Below are 21,872 nucleotides of genomic sequence, written 5' to 3' on the forward strand. Positions count from 1 at the left end.
CATCCCAACCTTACACCTAAAGCAGCTAGAGAAACAAGAACAAAAAATCTCCAATGTTAGCAGAAGGAAAGAAATCATAAATTTCAGATCAGAATAAATGAGAAAGAAATAAAGGAGACAATAGCAAAATCAATAAAACTAAAAGCTGGTTCTTTGAGAACATAAACAAAATTGATAAACCATTAGCCAGACTCATCAAGAAAAAAAGAGAGAAGACTCAAATCAATAGAATTAGAAATGAAAAAGGAGAAGTAACAAGTGACAGTGCAGAAATACAAAGGATCATGAGAGATTACTACAAGCAACTATATGCCAGTAAAATGGACAACCTGGAAGAAATGGACAAAATCTTAGAAAAGCAAAACCTTCCAAGACTGAACCAGGACGTAATAGAAACGTTTAGAGAAGAGCTAACACCTATCCTTCTAAACTCTTTCAAAATATAGCTGAGGGAGGAACACTCCCAAACTCATTCTATGAGGCCACCATCACCCTGATACCAAAACCAAACAAAGATGTCACAAAAAAAGAATACTACAGACCAATATCACTGATGAATATAGATGCAAAAATCCTCAATTAAATACTAGCAAACAGAATCCAACAGCACATTAAAAGGATAATACACCATGATCAAATGGGGTTTATCCCAGGATGCAAGGATTCTTCAGTATATGCAAATCAAACAATGTGATACACCATAATAACAAACTGAAAGACAAAAACGATATGATCATCTCAATAGACACAGAAACATCTTTCAACAAAATTCAACACCCATTTAAGATAAAAACTCTCAAGAAAATGGGCATAGAGCGAACCTACCTCAACACAATAAAGGCCATATATGACAAACCCACAGCCAACATCGTTCTCAATGGTGAAAAACTGAAACCATTTCCTCTAAGACCAGGAACAAGACCAGGATGCCCATTCTTACCACTGTTACTCAACATAGTTCTGGAAATTTTAGCCACAGCACTCAGAGAAGAAAAATAAATAAAAGAAATCCCAATCAGAAAAGAAGAACTAAAGCTGTCACTGTTTGCACATGACATGATACTATACATAGAGAATCCTAAAGATGCCACTGGAAAACTACTAGAGCTAATCAATGAATTTGGTAAAGTAGCAGGATACAAAAGTAATGCACAGAAATCTCTCGCATTCCTATACAGTAATGATTAAAAATCTAAATGAGAAATTAAGGAAACACTCCCATTTACCACTGCAACAAAAAGAATAAAATACCTAGGAATAAACCTACCTAAGGAGACAAAAGACCTGTATGCAGGAAACTATAAGACACAGATGAAAGAAATTAAAGATGGTAGAAACAGATGGAGAGATATACCATGTTCTTGGATTGGAAGAATCAACATTGTGAAAATGACTATGCTACCCAAAGCAATCTACAGATTCAATGCAATCCCTATCAAAGTACCACTGGCATTTTTCACAGAACTAGAACAAAAAAAATTCACAATTTGTAGGGAAACATAAAAGTCCCCAAATAGCCAAAGCAATCTTGAGAAAGAATAATGGAGCTGGAATAATCAGGCTCCTGGACTTCAGACTATACTACAAAGCTACAGTGATCAAGACAGTATGGTACTGACACAAAAATAGAAAGATAGATCAATGGAACAGGATAGAAAGCCCAGAGATAAACCCACACACATATGGTCACCTTATCTTTGATAAAGGAGGTAAGACTATACAATGGAGAAAAGACAGCCTCTTCAATAAGTGGTGCTGGGAAAACTGGACAGCTACATGTAAAAGAATGAAATTAGAACACTTCCTAAAACCATACACAAAAATAAACTCAAAATGGATTAAAGACCTAAATGTAAGGCCAGACACTATAAAACTCTTAGAGGAAAACAAAGGCAGAACACTCTATGACATAAATCACAGCAAGATACTTTTTAACCTACCTCATAGAGAAATGGAAATAAAAACAAAAATAAACAAATGGAACCTAATGAAACTTAAAAGCTTTTGCACAGAAAAGGAAACCATAAACAAGATGAAAAGACAACCCTCAGAATGGGAGAAAATATTTGCAAATGAAGCAACTGACAAAGGATTAATTTCCAAAATATACAAGCAGTCCATGGAGCTCCCTATCGAAAAAACAAAAAAACGAATCAAAAAATAGGCAGAAGATCTAAACAGACATTTCTTCAAAGAAGATATACAGATTGCCATCAAACACATGAAAAGATGCTCAACATCACTAATCATTAGAGAAATGCAAATCAAAACTACAATAAGGTATCACCTCACATTGGTCAGAATGGACATCATAAAAAAATCTGCAAACAGTAAATGCTGGAGAAGGTGTGGAGAAAAGGGAACCCTCTTGCACTGTTGGTGGGAACGTAAATTGATACAGCCACTATTGAGAACACTATGGACGTTCCTTAAGAAACTAAAAATAGAACTACCATATGACCCAGAAATCCCACTACTGGGCATACACCCTGAGAAAACCATAATTCAAAAAGAGTCATGTACCACAATGTTCACTGCAGCTCTATTTATAATGGATGGATGCAACCTAAGTGTCCATCAACAGATGAATGGATAAAGAAGATGTGGCACATATATACAATGGAATATTACTCCACCATAAAAAAAAAACGAAATTGAGTTATTTGCAGTGAGGTAGATGGATCTAGAGAGTGTCATACAGAATGAAGTAAGTCAGAGAGAAAAACAATTACCGTATGCTAACACATATATATGGAATAAAAAAAAATGGTTCTGAAGAACCTAGGGGCAGGACAGGAATAAAGACGCAGATGTTGAGAATGGACTTGAGGACACGGGGAGGGGGTAGCATAAGCTGGGACTACATGAGAAAGTGGCACGGGCATATATACACTACCAAATGTAAAATAGATAGCTAGTGGTAAGCAGCCACATGGCCCTGGGAGATCAGCTTGGTACTTTATGTCCATCTGGAGGGGTGAGATAGGGAGGGTGGGAGGGAGACACAAGAGGCGGGAGAAATGGGAATATATGTATAGCTGATTCACTTTGTTATACAGCAGAAACTAACACAGCATTGTTAATCAATTATACTGCAATAAAGATGTTAAAATAAAAAATCTGCAAACAATAAATTTTGGAGTGGGTGTGGAGAAAAAGGAACCCTTTTGCACTGTTAGTGGGAATGTAAATTGATACAGCCGCTATGGAGAAAAATATGGTGGTTCCTTAAAAAACTAAAAATAGAGCTACCATATGACTCAGCAATCCCATTACTGGGCATATACCCTGAGAAAACCATAATTCAAAAAGACTCATGTACCACAATGTTCATTGCAGCTCTATTTACAATAGACAGGACATGGAAGCAACCTAAGTGCCCATCAATAGATAAATGGATAAAGAAGATGTAGCACATATATACAATGGAATATTACTCAGCCATAAAAAGAAATTGAGCTATTTGTAGTGAGGTGAATGGACCTAGAGTCTGTCATACAGAGTGAAGTAAGTCAGAAAGAGAAAAACAAATACCCTATGCTAACACATATATATGGAATCTAAAAAAAAAAAAAGATGTTTCTGATGAACCTAGGGACAGGACAAGGAATAAAGATGCAGATGTAGAGAATGAACTTGAGGACACGAGGTTGGGAAAGGGTAAGCTGGGATGAAGTGAGAGAGTAGTGTTGACATGTATACACTAACTAATGTAAAATAGATAGCTGGTGGGAAGCAGCTACCTAGCACAGGGAGATGAGCTCGGTGCTTTGTGACCACCTAGAGGGGTGGGGTAGGGAGGGTGGGAGGGAGATTCAAGAGGGAGGTGATATGAGGATATATGTATACATATAGCTGATTCCTTTTGTTATACAGCAGAAACTAACGCAACATTGTAAAGCAATTATTACTCCAATAAAGATGTTTAAAAAATATAAAAATAAAAATTGTGTTAGTATGAAAAAAATAAAATAATTTTATTGAAAAAATAAATAAATTAGATGCTTATGAAAGACCTCACTAAGGATGTAACATATGAGCTGAGATCTGACTGCCAAGAGGGATCCAGACATAAAATATCTTTGATTGAATATTCTACACAGAGGAACAGTAAGTGCAATAGTTCTAAAGTGTGGATGTTCTAGGAAGAGGAGGAAGGCCAAAGGACTGAGCATAAGGAATAGGGCATGGAGTGGGAGGAAGCAAGGTGCAAGAAGTCAGCAGAAGATGGAGAGGCAAGTAGAGATCAGATCATTTCCCCTTGAGGACAAGGTAAGTCATGTAGGAATGACCCTGTGAAGTTTCAGTCATAGGGGCAACATGATCTAGTTTACATTAAAAAAAAAATAACTCTTGAGTCCAGGGTGAAGAGATTTGGGTGTGACTGAGTAAAATGGAAATAAAGAGCCCACAAGGGAACAACTGGAGACTTCAAGAAGAGGAAACAGGGCCTCCTAACTGCCGTAGCTCAGCTGTCATTTTTGTGATCTTAGGCATCAATATGATATATGTCTCCCCTGACTGACTGAACAATGTCTGGCATGTTCCTCAAACTAGTTTAATTTTTCATATCATTTTTTTCTCATTAACATTCTGTTCTTCATGTCTCTCTCATCTGCGTCAAGGCTTTTCACTTAGTCCATGCTTTCTTGACCTCTATTACTATCCCATCTCTCAGAATTACTTTTTTCTTTGAACCAGATGCTAATAGTCTGGATGCTCCATTTGTGTTAAGAAAATGTTATAAACCCTGGAGTTATGCCATGCAGAGGCCCTGAACATTAGCTAAAACATATTTCACCCATAAGTCATGTACAGTGTTCTACTCACATTTTATACTTCAAAGAGGTTCTCTTGAGTTTCTAAAAATTATTAAGATGTTTCCATTTTAATAGTTGTGTTTTGGATATGAGGAAGGAAAGAAACTTATTTAGAGAAGTCTGGGGAACAAATAACATATCTGGGTTCCTTATTCAAATTAGCTAACCAATTTGGTATGGCAAAACACTTCAAGTGAATCATATAACTTCAGTAAAGGAAACTCTGGGCACTAGGCAATAAACACGTGTTTCAGATCAGACACTGCTTTGAAGCAGCCAGAGCTAATCAGGTTTTCTATGAACACATTAGTTAAGCACCAGATTTTCAGGCTCATTCTCTTTCTTCATTGCTCCACCTTCCATAGGATAATACTGAACCTGTGTAAGAATCACAGTCCCTTTATGCTTATTTGACTCCAGAAACCAGCTGAGGCACAATCGGGGGCCAAGTTCCATTTGCTTTTCTCTACTGTGTCTGGCTCCAGGATCATAGTAACAGTGAGTTTTGCCTGCTAACTGTTTGCTTTAATTTGTCACCAGAAATCACCATTTCCATTGCTAGATGAAGGTAATGGTAATTCTCCAAACTGCCTGGGACAGTATTTCTGAATGGAATTTCATAGCTATAATGGGGAAGAGAAGAAAGTGTTCTCTGCTGTTGCCAATAACATTTTAAAAAAGGAATTTACATGTCTGTAAAACAAGCAATCCTAAGACAGTCTTCTCTATGGTGTATCAATAAAAGAATTAATAGCCCAGTGTCACCACACACATTTTTTTTTTTATGCGGTACATGGGCTTCTCACTGTTGTGGCCTCTCCCGTTGCGGAGCACAGGCTCTGGACGCGCAGGCTCAGCGGCCATGGCTCACGGGCCCAGCCACTCCGCGGCATGTGAGATCTTCCCGGACCGGGGCACGAACCCGTGTCCCCTGCATCAGCAGGTGGACTCTCAACCACTGCGCCACCAGGGAAGCCCACACACATTTTTAATGTAAAAAAACTGAGAGATTATGAAGCCTTAGGGTATAGCCCAAAAATTTTCTGTGATTTACATCAATCCACTAACATTATAGCTCAAGAAATAAGGATGTCGATATACTGTTAAACTTCCTTTCTGGGTATTCTCTGATCCTGACTCAACTATAATACAAAAATAATAACATTGAGACTTGGGTTCCATTTCCAGTTTTGTCACCAGAAAGGTGTAAGAGTTTGGACAGGTGACATTATCTCTTTGGTCCACAGTTTTCTCACTTAGAAGGAAATCCTGCCATCTGTGATCACATGGATGGACCTTGAGGGCATTATGCTAAGTAAAATGTCATAGAGAAAGACAAATGGTGTGTGATCTCACTTATATGTGTTTGCCAGGGGATGGGGGAAAAGGGGAGATGTTGGTCAAAGGGCACAGTCTTTCCGTTATAAGATGAATAAGTTCTGGAGATCTAATGTACAGCAGGGTGACTATATATTTAATACTGTATTGTATACTTGAAAGCTGGTAAAAGAGCAGATCTTAAGTGTTCTCATCACACACACAAAATAATAATCACGTGAGATGATGAATGTGTTAACTAACCTTATTGTGATAATCATTTCACAATATACACATATCAAATCATCAGGTCGTACACCTTAAATTTATACATTATTTGTCATATTTCAATAAAGCTGGAGAAAATTAAGAGTAAACAGAATAGAGGTGTTGCACTAGAAAAAAAGCCCAAATATCACTTCCTTTCTAAAGTTACATTTTCTTTTATCAAGATTTTTCATTGAAACAAAAACATAATAAAAGTCATTCTGTGCATATTTTCCTTTTTCTTTTTTCCTGGCAAAATGGAGGTCCCACAGTGTGAAAAGAAAACCTTGGATTCTACAGAGCTTCTTTCTTTAAAATTAGAATTTTGTCCCTGTTCCATGTTTAGCTCTATTTCCTTGTCTGACCAAAAAGTACTTTTCTCTCTCCAGCATTCCAGCATGTCATACATCAAAAGGTTTGAGGGGGGATGTATGTGTGTATGTGGAGTGGGGGACGGGAGATTAGGAACATCTGGAAGAGGGAGCAAAGGATAGACGATTACTTGTAGCTCATGCAGGAAAATCTAGATTTAGATATTCCTTTGTATCCAAACTTCAGCTGTCATGAACCAACTCCAAACTAGGAAAAGAAAGGATGCTACTTTTGAGTGTAGATTTAAAGAATGAAATACAAGCTAACACTTGGGGCTCCATCATATAATCATCACATATTCAGAACGAGGTCAGTTTCTGAGAGTGGACCTATGAAGTTTATCAGTGAGAAGAAAAGAGGAAATGAGTGGTAGACAAAAGCTTTGTTCACACCTGAGTTTGGGGAATTAACCAGTCTATTTACAATATCAACTTTAATCAACCACAGTCATCTTTGCCATGTACTTATTTGATCATACACATCTCAGTGTGACATAACTTTCATTAAATTCGTATTATATGTAGGTCATCATGATTTCTCCTCACTTAGCTAGAAAACAATGCCTCATTTAAAAGGTGAAGTGTGGATAAAATAATTTGTGAGTGATGTGCATGGTTGAGAAACAGATTACTTGGATATGAAATTAGTAGATCTGTCCATAAAGTGGCATTCAGAGTTTTTCACATATTTTAATGAATTTTATACTATAATCAGACAAATAGAAGCAAGACTGATGTTTCATAGTTTATGTGGGTGATTTCCTATACTATCATGCTATTTTTTACGTGTGAGTGTGTGTGTGTGCACATGTGTACACATGTATATCTGGAAGTTAGGCAGAATCATTGAGATATTAGGTTGGGATATACACAGTTGATTCTCATTATTCATAATAGTTATGTTGCATAAAGTAGCCACAAATCCTGAATTTGTGATTGCTGAGCCATTGTTCTTAGGAGAAATACCCGATGAGGCTTCTGTGATCATCTGGTCACAACATTTTTGTCAACCAGTCAATACATGAACTCATTTAATATGTGTTTCTGTTTAAAGACATCTTATTTAACATGTATTGTTGGTTCATTAACATTGAATTCAAGCCAGTAACACTATCAGTCATGCCTGGGCAGAGCTTATCTAACACACATATTTTCTCTACAATGCACATCACAGCCTTCTTGCACTTAGGGACACTAGGGGACACTTCAACATGATGCTCAGGGGTTATTTTAAACAGCAAAATCACCAAAAGAAAAGCACAAAATAATGAAAAATGTGACACTAAATAGACTGCCCAAAGGACCCAAGAGGGCAGTGTTGCTTTGTTCAGTCTCAGATGGGAATGTGTATGCTGAGGGACTCAAATTTTTAATCACTATGCCTGTCTATGACTAACAATTAAAGTGCTTCCAGTGTTGGTTTAGGGTTGACAAGTAGATTTTAGTGAGTAGGCAAGTTTGCAAATGAAGAATCTGTGGATAATAAGGATCAGTTGTGTCCGTATGCATATATATATATATGTGTGTGTGTGTGTGTGTGTGTGTGTGTGTGTGTGTGTGTGTGTGTATATACACATATATAGATAGATAGATATAGATGTTTGAATGTAGGGAGCATAGAGGGCACAGACCCCAAGATGTGACATTCACTCCCTCAAACTTAGTCAAGCAACTGATGCCCTTTTGAATGTGTGTCTATTCCAGTTACCTATTGATACCTAAAAGATCACCCAAAACTTAATAGCTCAAGTAACATCAATAATTTATTTTGTTCACAAATCTAGAATTTTGTGGGGTTTCTTGGGAACAACTCATCTTTACTCCACAAGGCATCTGTTGGAGTCTGAAGGACCCACTGTTAAGATGACTCACTCTTATGACTGGCAAGTGGGTTCTGACTTTCAGCTTGGAAGCCCATAGAACCGTGAGCCAGAGCCTTTGGTTTATCTGCCTTTGGGCTCCTCATGAACTGACAGGACTTCCTCACTGTGCGGTGGCTGGGTTCCCAGGGTAAGTGATCTAAGAAACAGGAAATGGAAGTTACCATTTTTTTGTGGCCTGGGCCTAGAAAATTGTACAATATGACTTCTGATATATACTATTGCTCAAGAGACCCCTTGATGCAAGAATATCAAAAGAATCTGGGGTTTTAAAGCTACCACAATGTCATTGATATTACCATTTAGCCTAAACAACAAGCCATACTACTTTACTATGATAATATTTATTCCTTATGACCATTTCTGAGTATTACCTTTCCCTTAATTATTTTCCTAGATCTGCTTGTTATTATCATTTACATAGCATATACCCATATATCAAGAAGACTGGAAGTGAGCCTTGTAGCAAGCCACCCCATCTCTCAATAGTCATGGTGGATTGGGGAATATCTTCAACTTGGCTAGAGACAGGAACATTGCACTCTAATTCAATCCAGATATGCTACTTTTCTATAGGAATGTTGAAAGGGAAATATCTGTTCAACCATCTCACTGCAGGACGTATGAGTTTGATAAAGGTTTTTGACATGCTAAAGTTCCACATGAGTTACATAACCACAACCTACCCATTTTAAAAATTTAATCTTTGATATAAAGTTCCAGGCTACTCTAGAGTAAGGGGGAGAAATAGAGGTTGATAGGAACTCCAGTTAAGAAAGGCCTTGAGATTTGAGATGTTAATTCAGAGTAAGCAAATTAAGAATGTAAGGTGTTAGTGAAGAAGTGAATTACAGAAGGAAAGAGAATCAGGGAAACAGCAAGAGCCTCTGAGAATTTAGAATACAATAGGAGAAGAGAAGAAAAAGAAATACTGAGAACTTTCTCTAAACCATGTCTGCTTTAAAAATATTATGTAATCATTGACAATATTTCATTATGTATTACAACAACATTTTTTAATGGATGAACACACTAAAGTGAAGTTAAATAATTTACTGAAAACCATTTAGATTAAATTAGCGAGTGTTAGAATCCCAAGCTTAAGAAGGTGCAGATGAGAAAAGTCCATGAATATGAGGGGCTCGGTCTTTGGAAGGGAAATCTTTTCTTCAGTATTTTTTTTAAAGATTTGTTTATTTATTTATTTATTTATATTTTTGGCTGCATCGGGTCTTAGTTGAGGCACACAGGGTCTTCATTGTGGCACGCGGGATCTTTTGTTGCGGCCTGCAGGGTTCTCTTTAATTGTGGTGTGTGGGTTTTCTCTTCTCTAATTGTGGCCCATGGGCTCCAGGGTGCATGGGCTCTGTAGTTGTGGTGCACAGGTTCCAGAGCACGTGGGCTCTGTAGTTTGTAGCACGCAGGCTCTAGTTGAGGCGTGCAAGCTCAGTACTTGTGGCTCGTGGGCTTAGTTGCCCCGCGGCATGTGGAATCTTAGTTCCCTGACTAGTTCCCCGCATCCCCTGTATTGTAAAGCGGATTCTTTACCACTGGACGACCAGGGAAGTCCCTCTTCTTCAGTTTTATTTAGTAGAGAAATAATACTCACAGGTATCAAGTAGGAGAGATCTATTTTGGAATAGCTTGGAGATTTTTCCCTTTATTGTGGTCCGTAATGAGGCAAACTCCAGATGAGAGCAACACTTTGTTGGCTTAATTCCATTTAGAAAACATTAAAGTCAAGTTGACCTAAAAAAAAGATTCTTAAATAAGCTAGCGTACGCACCAGAAATTTGGAAATGATCGAACGTAATTTATTATACTATTCTTTCAACTCTTCACAGGTTAAATTTTAGTACTCATAGTAAATGTTTGTCCAAGACATTCTGTGACCAAGAAGAGAAAAAGAGAAAGAGATCAAGATGTGAAATAGAAATCAGTCTCAAATTACCCTCTAGTTAGGTGCACAGTGGGTCCACAAGTTTGTAATGTCTGTCATACTAACCACAGTGAAAGTGTTCAAAGATGACTGGCAAATTGGTGGGAGAAAGAAAATTTTGAGAAGAGCTCAAGAGATACAGTAATAGACAGAGAAAGACTGGGATTTAAAGAAGAGAGGAGGAATCCTTTACGGCAGGCCTGAGTGGAAAACATGAATATTTTTGAGTTATACTCGGGTTCAAGCCCTACCCAACTGGTACCTGTGTCTACTCTGGTTAACTGTTTAACTGCATCTCAGTTTCTTCTGCTGTAAATGTCGACATTTATATATACCTTACAGGACTTGAGGGGAGAATTAAGTGATATAAAATTTATAAAACACCTGGCACATAAGCCCTGATCAGATTTTATCTTTCTCTGAAAACATATCTAGGCTAATTGGCACTGGCTTCTGAATAACAAAGATCCTGTTTCTGAGGCTTCCCATCTATGGCTAGACTCGTTTCAATGAGAAACATTGGTTTTCCTCCCAATTTTACAACTTCCATGTGTTCTAGGCATTATTAAGTGTGTGTGCATGGGGTATACCATTTATAGTTTTCTTCCTGGGGTTTTCTTTAGGCCAGTTGGAATGCCACAGAATTAAAAAAAACAGATGTATACTTGAAAAATGTAGCAATACACTCATTCTTCTCTTATGTCCGACTGTCTTCACTTTTGTTTACATAAGGAAATGCATTAGCAAATTTTGGAATTAGTTCGGAATTAGTTTCTGCACAATGAATCTTTGGGTAGTTGGACACCTATGATGTAAAACCTCCTGGCTTTGTTTCAGAAAAAATCATTATTATTTAAAGCCTGTCAGTTGGAATGCAATTTAAAAACTTCTACTCAGCAGCTACAGAATTATACACAGATTCTGAACAGAGAAATATAAAATAGATGTGTGATGTGGATGTGTGTGGATTTTGTTTAAGATCTTTTTCACACATTTATAATAATCATTTAATAGTTAAATCTAGAAGTGAAGTGTTGTCAGTGTTTCTTGATTTCATTTCATGTTTTTTCCCTTTTGAACATCATTTCTTTCTCTGACTCACAGTCTGTTTATTATTACTCTTATTCTAAACATCCTTCTATAAATCTCTCATTTTTAAATTGTGAAGGCAGGTGTCCAATATTTTCTTAAAGCAGGAATTCTTACATTTAATCATTTGTTTAACATGTAATTACTGGGCCAATTATAAGGGCCTGGCACCCTGTCAAATTCTTTGAATACAATGGTGAGCAAAACCAGTAGATCCCTACCTTTAAGGAGCTTAAAAATATTGGTAGAAATAGAAATTACTGAAATAATTACCAAAGGTAATTACATCTGTAATAGGTGACATAAATAATAATCGCAGGATGCTCTTGAGAGCATAGCAAAGGGAAGTGATCTAGTCAGATGTTGAGAGATGGATCTGAAAGGTGAATACAAGTTAGGTGAAGAGAGGACAGAAGAACATTCTAGACAAAGACATTGACATCAAGGAACAGAATGCTCAACACAAGGACGGATAGGGTTGTGTTAGGATTTGTTTTTTATCCAGAAAGCTAAAGAAAACTTTGGAAGAATTTTTAAAAGGTAGTAAAATGAAGAAATTTAGATTTTTAAAGGTCACTGTGTCCAAGGTGACAAAAACGGAGAGGAGGAAAGTAAAAGGTGATTGAGGGAAATCATAATGTTCCTGAAGTAAAGGAGGTTTAGATTATTGTTGATGGAGAGAAGTAGACAGATTGAAGTGGTGAAGGGGAGGGAAGAGAGTGTTTCCTTTATTTATTTTTCCCTGTTGTTTCTCTTTATCCACATGGTCCTCTGCCTTTCTCCTTCCTATAGGCACTCATCCAAACTGTTAAATGTTTATCTTTTTGCTTCTTTATGGTCTAGCACAATATGAAACATTGCTTTGTAAGCATTATTCTTCATTTATGTAAATATTGTAATTTGGATTTTGTTTAAGATTCAATTCTAATGCCATATATTATCTAACCCATACATCTAACCCATTATTTTATATACTGTATAGTTCTAAATGTTGTGCTTCCACTCTCCCATTGAAGGTCATGTAGAATGCCTCCAGATATCCATCACCCCCAATAATGTTACAAAGAATATACAAGTATACCTTCACTTGGGGACCTATGTGGGAATTTTAGAAGGCTTACAATTCTACTACTAAAGAACTGGAGTGTTTCTTTATAGGGTTGTTAACTTTTTGCATTGTCTCTTTCAAAAATTGTTGTTCATATCCTTTTTCATTTTTCCTGTGGAGTCAATTTCTTTTTCTCATTGATTTACAAGTATTTCTTGTATAGCCTAGATATTAATCCCTTGTTGGTCTCATTTAATCACCTGTCTCATCACTGTATTAACAGTCTTATCATTAAGCAACTATCTCTTTTGTATATAATTAAATTCATCACTGTTTTGGAGAGAGTTTGGGGGAATAGGACATAGTTAACAATGACAACACTGTCAAGAGATTACATAAGGAGAGGGCTAAAGTGATCATGTAAGGTGAGATGGAGTGGTACAGGCAAAAGGTATGGAATTTTGAATCTCAGTTTTCTAACCTGTAAAATAAGAATATTAATACTAGATCTATTTACCTATGTTTGTGAGGAACAAATAAAATAATTTTGTAAACTAGAAATGTTTTCATAAATGTTTGTAGGTTTTATGATAACTACTATTAATGCATGGTCTGGATCTATTATTGGATTTTAAATGATATAAAGATTTGGTTAAAATTTAAATGGCAGAGATACAAGGTTTATGTGTGCTTTTAACTCTGCATGAAGTAGCACCTCAAAATTATATTTAAAATATATTCTCAATAACAGTATTAACTAGATAATTTTGGAGAATATATGTGGTCTTAAGTTATGGAACATAGAAGCTGGGTGTTCTTGCTCAGGAATTAGTAATTTACAGAATAACAACACTTCACAACACTAGATGTATTTCTGAAATATATATTTCAATATATATTACTGAAAGTAAATGCTTTTGTAAATTAAATTAAATTATTTAAAAATGCAATTGGTAACTTGTTAATTTAAAGGAATGAAATTTATAAATTCTTCTTAATTTGAATAACTACCATCCTTGTCTTGTTCCTGATCTTAGAGGAAATGCTCTCAGCTTTTCACCATTGAGTATGTTACCTGTGGATTTTTCATGTATAGCCTTTATTATTTTGAGCTATGTTCCCTCTATACCACTTTCTGCAGAGTTTTTATCATAAAAGAATGTTGAATTTTGGCAAATTTTTTTCTGCATCTATTGAGATAACCATATGGTTTTTTCCCTCAGTTTGTTAATGTAATGGGTCACATTGATTGATCTGTAGATATTGAACCATCCTTACATCCCTGGGATAAATTCTGCTTCATCTTGGTGTAATGATCCTTTTAATGTACTGCTGAATTTGGTTTGCTAACACTTTGTTCCATATTTTTGCATCTATGTTCATCGGTGATACTGGTCTGTAATTTCCTTTTTTTGTGAGATATCTGTCTAATTTTGGTAACAGGGTGATGCTGGCCACATAAAATGAGTTCAGTGTTCCTTCCTCTGCAATTTTTTTGTAATAATTTGAGAAGAATAGATGTTTGGTAAAATTCACCTGCAAAGTCATCTAGTCCTAGACATTTTTTTGTTGGAAGTTTTTTATTACTGTTTCTATTTCATTACTGGTAATTGGCCTGTTCATATTTTCTATTTCTCCCTGGTTAAGCCCTGGGAGATTGTATAGTTCTAGGAATTTGCCCATTTCTTCTAGACTGTCCATTTTATTGGCATATAATTGTTCATAGTACTCTCTTATGACCCTTTGTATACCTGTGATGTCAGGTGTAATGTTTCCTTTTTAATTTGTAATTTTATTGATTTAGGTCCTCTCCCTTTCTTTCTTGATAAGCCTGGCTAAAGGTTTAACAGTTTTGTTTATCTTTCAAAGAACCAGCTCTTAATTTCATTGATCTTTTCTATTGTTTTCTTTTTCAGTCTCTATTTCCTTTAATTCTTCTCTGATCATTACGATATCTTTCCTTCTACTAACTTTGGATTTTGTTTATTCTTTTTTAGTTCCTTTAGGTGTAAGGTTAGGTTATTTATTTGAGATTTTTCTTGTTTCTTGAGGTAAGCTAATTCTTCTGAACACTACTTCCTTAGAACTATTTTTGATGCATCCTTAAATTTTGGATTATTGTGTTTTCGTTTTCATTTGTCTTCAGGTATTTTTTTTTTATTTCCCCTTTGGTTTATTCAGTGATCCATTGATTGTTTAGTAGCTTATTGTTTGGCCTCCACATGTTTTTGCTTTTCAGTTTTTTCTTGTAGTTGATTTCTAGTCTCAAAGTGTTGTATCCAGAAAAGATGCTTGATATGATTTCAGTTTTCTTAAATTTACTGAGGCTTGTTTTGTGGCCTAGCATGTGATCAATCCTGGAGAATGTTTCGTGTGCACATGAAAAGAATGTGTATTCTGCTGCTTTCAGATGGAATGCTCTATAAATATCAATTAAGTCCATCTGCTCTAATGTGTCATTTAAGTCCACTGTTTTCTTATTGATTTTCTGTCTGGATGACCTGGCCATTGATGTGATTGAGGTGTTAAAGTCCCCTATTATTATTGTGTTATTATTATTGTGTTACTGTCAATTTCTCCCTTTACGTCTGTTAATATTCACTTTATGTATTTAGGTACTCCTATGTTGATGCATTTATATTTACAATTGTTATATACTTTTCTTGGATTGATTCCCTTGATCATTATGTAATGTCCTTCTTTGTCTTTGTTTTACTCTCTATTTAGTCTAATGTAAGTATTGCTAGCTTGGACTTTTTTTAATTTCCTACTTCATGGAATACATTTTCTATACACTCACTTTCAGTCTTTGTGTATCTTTCGATGTGAAGTGAGTACAAGAGTAGGCAGCATATAGAAGGGTATTATTTTTGTATTCGTTCAGCCACTCTGTGTCTACATAGACATATGTTCATTTACATTTAAAATAATTATTAACATGTATGTTCTAGTTGCCATTTTGTTATTTGTTTTGGGGTTGTTTCTGTAGGTCTTTTTGTTTTTCTTATTCTTCTTTATTTTCTTTTTTGTGATTTGATGATTATCTTTAGTGTTATACTTGGATTCTTTTTTCTTTTTTGCATGTGCATCTATTATAGATTTTTGGTTTGTGGTTACTGTATGGTATATATATATATATATATATATATAATGATTGTTTTATGTTGCTGATCTCTTAATTGCAAATGCATTTTAACAATCCTGCATTTGTTCTCTTCCCCTTAAGATTTCTCTTTTTGACATCATATTTTACATCTAATTGTTTTATCTGTACCTTAACTGTTTACTGGGCATATAGATGATTTTACTATTTCTGTCTTTTGACCATCCTACTAGCTTTTTGCATAGCTTAATTTCTACCTTTACTGTATGTTTGACTTTACCAATGAGTTGGGTTTTTTTTGTTTTTTTTTTTTTTTTGCGGTACGCGGGCCTCTCACTGTTGTGGTCTCTCCTGTTGTGGAGCACAGGCTCCGGACACGCAGGCTTAGCAGCCATGGCCCACGGACCTAGCTGCTCCGTGGTGTGTGGGATCTTCCTGGACTGGGGCATGAACCCATGTCCCCTGCATCGGCAGGTGGACTCCCAACCACTGCACCACCAGGGAAGCCCCCAATGAGTTTTTTCCTTTTGTAATTTTCATGTTTCTAGTTGTGGCCTTTTTTTTCGCTTAGAAAAGTCCCTTTAACATTTCTTGTAAAGCTGGTTTTATGGTGCTGAACTCTTTTAGCTTTTGCTCATTTGTAAAACTTTTGATCTCTTCATCAAATCTGAATGAAAGCCTTGCCTGGTAGAATATTCTTGTTTGGAAGCTTCTCCCTTTCCTCACTTCCTTACAGCCTGCAGAGTTTCTGTTGAAAAGTCAGTTGATAAGCCTTATGGGAGTTCGCTTGTACATAACTTGTTTCTTTTCCCTTGCTGCTTTTAATATTCTCTCTTTGTCTTTAATTTTTGCCATCTTAATTACAATGTGTCTTGTGTGTTCCTCTTTGAATTAATCCTGTATGGGACTCTCTGTGCTTCCTGGACTTATATGTCTGTTTCCTTTCCTAGATTAGGAAAGTTTTCAGCTATTATGTCTTAAATAAGTTCTCAGACCTTTTCTCTCTCTCTTCTCCTTCTGGTACCCCAGTAATGCAAATATTAGTGCACTTGCTGTTGTCCAGGAGGTCTCTTAAACTGTCCTCATTTGTTTTCATCCTTTTTAATTTTTTTCCTCCAGCATCAGTGATTTCCATTACTCTGTCTTCCAGTGCTGATCTGTTCCTCTGTATTATTTAATCTACTGTTGATTCCTTCTAGTTTATTTTTCATCTCATTTGTTGTATTCTTCATCTCTTTTTGGTTGTTCTTTATATTTTCTAACTGTTTGTTAAAAGTCTCTAACTTCTGACTCACTCTGTGCATCCAATCTTCTCCCAAGTTCTTTGATCATTTTACAATCACTACCTTGAACTTATTCTCTGATGGATTGCCTATCTCCCCCTAACTTAATTCTTCTTTTGTTGTTTTATCTTGTTCCTTTGTTTGGAATATATTCCTCTGTTTCCTCATTTTGCCCAATTTTCTGTTTTTATATTTATGTATTTTGTATGTTGCTTATGTATCCCAATTTGGAGAAGTGGCCTTTTTTAGGAGACATCCTTTGTGTCTCAGCAATGCACTCCCCTCTGGTCATCAGAGCTATAAGCTCTAAGGGTGCCCCCTATTTGAGCTGTGTGGCTCCTTCTGTTGTGGCTGGCTGACTACTGTGGGCCATCTTGTAGGCTTGGCTGGCCCTGGTTTTGTTGATTGCTTGGCCCTGCTTTGTGCAGAGACTGCCAGCTGCTGGTTGGCTGTGCCAGTTCATGAGGCAGCTGACTACATGTCACAAGGGGGCCCCAGAGCTAGTGCTCATTCACCAGTGAGCCTATTCAAGGTCCAGGAAACCCCGGGGAGTGTTTCCTGCCCAGGGATAGGTGAAGCCAGGTCCTGGGGCTCATGCCAGGCTACTGGCAGGCAGAGATATATTCTGGGGTCTGGTTGTAGAACCCAGGAGTCCTGAGCTGATGTCAGATTGCTAGTGGGTGGGGCTTGTTCTTAACATAGCTGTTTGTGGGGTCTGGGATGTCTCAAAGCTTTTGTTGGCCTGGTAGTGGGCAGGGCCAAGGCATATCTGGTCCCAGGGCAGCATCTGGCCTGCTAATGTGTGGGTTGGGTCTGCAGTCTGCAGTGTGCAGTTGCCTTGTGGCTGGGGTTCACACTCTGTTGGATGAGGCTGGTCCTGTGGTTAGAGAAGGCCCTCTGGTGGGCAAGGCCGAGGCCCAGCCAGTCCCAAGCAGAGTCTAGCCTGCTGCTGGGTGGGTCAGGTTCACAGGCTGTGGGACTGCAGTTGTCTTGTGGCTAGGGTCTGCCCCCAATGGGTGAGTCTGATCTCAAGGATAGAGTAGCCTCCCTGGAGGGTGGGGCTGGTCCCAGGGAGTTCTGAGGCTGGTACCTGCTCACTGGTCGCTGGATCTGTGTCCTGGTGTCTCTAGCTGGAGGCTCTGGAGGTCCCAGGTCTAGTGCCTGTGCATTGGTGTGTGGGACTGTGTCCTGGGCCCTCTGGTGAGCAGGGCCAGGTCCCAGGGTAGCTATGGGTTCAGAGGGTCTTAAGGCAGTCCATCTGCTGGTGGGTGGGGCTGTGTCTGCTCCCAGTTAGTTGCTTGGCCTGAGGTATCACAGCACTGATGCCTACAGACTGTGGAGCTAGGGCAGGGCTGGATCCTGAAGCTAATAAGATAGTTGGAGGATTTCAACTTTGCATCTGCCAGCACCAGTTCCCATGTGGTAGAAGGAGCTCCCCAAAATGGCTGCCTCTAGTGTCTATGTCCCCAGGATGAACTGCAGTTACCTCCTGCCTCTCCAGAAGAGTCTTTTAGGTCTGACCTAGACTCCTTTAAAATTACTGCTTCTGCCCTGGGTCCTGGAACATGTGAAATTTTGTATGTGTCCTTTAAGAGTGAAGCCTCTATTTCCGCTAGCCTTCTGGGACTTCCAAAAGTAAGCCCCACTGGCTTTCAAAGCCAAATGCTCTGGGGGCTCATTTTCCCACCCTGGGCTGGGGAATCTGATGTAGGTCTTGGACCCCTCATTCCTTTGGGAGAACCTCTGCAGTTGTAATTATTCTCCCATTTGTGGGTCTCCCACCCAGGGGTATGGGACTTGACTATGTCACAACTCCACCCCTCCTACTCATCTCATTGTGGTTCCTTCTTTATATCTTTTGTTGTAGAAGATCTTTTCTGGACAGTTCTAGTCTTTTTCACTGATGGTTCTGTAAAATTGTCATTTTAGTATTCCCATGAGAGGAGGTGAGCTCAGAGTCTTTCTACTCCACCATCTTTCCAGTCACCCATATATCTTTAAACTGCAAAACCAGAGCAATATTTCACAAAGTGTATTCTACAAAATATATTTTCCAAGTTACTTTAGTAAAAGCTATTTTGAAAAAGTTTCCATGATCAAACAAATCTAGAAAATACCTATATATTTTGATAATGCAGAATTTAATTGTAGTTTTTATTATGCTATTATTCATTGTGAAAGCATAATATAAAATGAGATAAATTATATAAAAATTTCCCATCTTATTATACTTTATTTCTGGATTCATCTAGTGAGAGCTGCATAGCCTGGAACATAAATTATCCTTACTTTTTGTTTGCTAATTCTATTAGTTAATGAGAAGGCATGTTAAAATTTCCCACTATCATTTTGAAATTGTCTTTTTTTTCTTTTTTATTCTATCAATTGTGCTTTTTGTATTTTGAATCCATATTATTAAGTGCACTTAAATGTAAAATTATTTTATCTTTTTATTGGACTGACAATTTTATGACTATAAAACATCCCTCTTTATCTCTAACTGTGCTTCTTGCCTTAAAATCTACTTTGCTTTTTTCCTGGTTCATGTTTTCATTGTAATTTTTTCTGTTTATTTATTTATTTAATTGTTCCTCATAAGCAGTAAAATTGCATTTGTATCCTTATGCAGTCAAGAGTTTTAACCATTTAATTAAACTTTTAATTTATATTTACTTTATTAACACATTTGATTTTATATTTGCAATCTTCAAGATCTTTTTTGTCTCACATATTTAGGATTCTTTTTCCTTCTTTCCTGCATTATTCTAGATAATGAATACTTTCATTATTTTACTTTCCCTCTATTTACTTGTAAGATCAATCAGTCAATCTTTCCATCTATCTGTCTTTGGTTGCTCTAGAGATCACAACATGCAGCCCTGAATTAATCATCTAATACAAAATGATGATTTTATCTAAAAAAAGAAGGGTACAAGTGAACTTATCTACAAAACAGAAACAGAGTTACAGATGTAGAAAACAAACTTATGGTTACCAGGGGGCGGGGCAGGGAAGATTGGGATTGATATATACACACTACTATATATAAAACAAATAACTACTAAGGACTTACTGTATAGCACAGGGAACTCTACTCAATACTCTGTAATGGCCTATATGGGAAAAAAATCTAAAAAAAGGGGATATATGTATATGTATGACAGATTGCTACACACCTGAAACTAACACAACATTGTAAATCAACTATACTCCAATAAAAAAATTTTTTAAATGTTGATTTTATCACTTCTCCAATAATGCTAAAAACTCTTTGGTGAAGTTCTTGTATAAATATTTTATCCATTTAGTTGGATTTTTTAATTTTCTCATTATTGAGTTCTATGGATCTTCTTTTTTTTTAATTTACTCTGGCTACAAGTCTTTTATCAAATATGTGTTTTGAAAACATGAGGCTTGCCTTTTCATTTTCTTAACAGTGCCTTTTGGAGAGCAGGCATTTTTACTTTGAATGATATTATGTCTTTTTTTTCTTTATGGCTCATATTTTCAGTGTAATAAGAAATGAAATTGCCTAACATAAGGTCACAAAATTTTCTTATATATGATCCTCTAAAATTTGAGAACTTTACCATATGCTATCACTTATATGTGGAATCTAAAATATGACACAAATGAACCTATCTATGAAATAGAAACAGACTCACAGACATAGAAAACAAACTTATGGTTGCCAAGGGGAAGGGGAGTGGGGGAAAGACGTATTGGGAGTTTGGGTTTAGCAGATGAAAAACACTATATATAGAATGAATAAACAACAAGGTCCTACTGTATAGCACAGGGAACTATATTCAATATCCTGTGATAAACCATAATGGAAGAGAATATATATATATATAAAACTGAATCACTTTGCTGTACAGCAGAAATTAACACAACATTGTAAATCAACTATACTTCTATTTTTAAAAGTTTGACAATTTTACCTATTTTATTTAGATCCATTTTATGTAAATTCTTGTGTTTGTTGTGATTAAGGGTTAAGGTTCACATTTTTCGTGTAGTTATCCCATTGTTCCAGAACCATTTCTTTAAAAGAGTGTCCTTTCAGCATTGAGTTACCTTGGAATCCCTGTCAAAAGTTATGTGTGAATCCATTTTTGGACTCTGTTTTCTATTCCATTGATCTCATTATGCCAATATCCCATTGTTTTCATTGGTGAAAATTATTGTAAGTATTGAAGTCAGATAATATGTCTTTTTCAAAATTATTTTGGCTTAAGTCCTTTGCATTTATGTAGTTTTTGAGAATCTGCTTCTCTATCTCCAAAAAACCTGCTTTTTGAATCTATGGATTAATTTAGGGAGAAGTGACATATTAAACAATTTAAATCTTCTGATGTTTGGTCATCGACTACCTCCCAATTTGTTTAATTTCTCTGAAGCAATATTTTGTCATTTTTCATCCACAGCTTTTGCACCAGTTTAACAAAGATATGCCTAGGTTGTTTTCCTTTGTATTTATCATACTTGAGGATCTCTGAGCTTGTTGAATTTGTGGTTTGTTGTTTTTTGTTACTTTTGGAATATTCTTAACTATTATATCTTTGAATATTCTTTTCTGCTCTGTCCTTGCTCTCTCTTTTTCTGAGATTCTAGCTATAAATGTTTGAAAATTTCATATTGCCCATACTGCTTTTTTATATCCTATTCTGCTTTGTCACTCTTTTTCCCTCTTGCCATCCACTTTGGATAACTTCTATTTATCTGTTTTAATTCACTGATTCTTTCTTCCTA

Source organism: Tursiops truncatus, chromosome 4 (assembly GCF_011762595.2).
Source record: "Tursiops truncatus isolate mTurTru1 chromosome 4, mTurTru1.mat.Y, whole genome shotgun sequence".
Classification (NCBI taxonomy): domain Eukaryota; kingdom Metazoa; phylum Chordata; class Mammalia; order Artiodactyla; family Delphinidae; genus Tursiops; species Tursiops truncatus.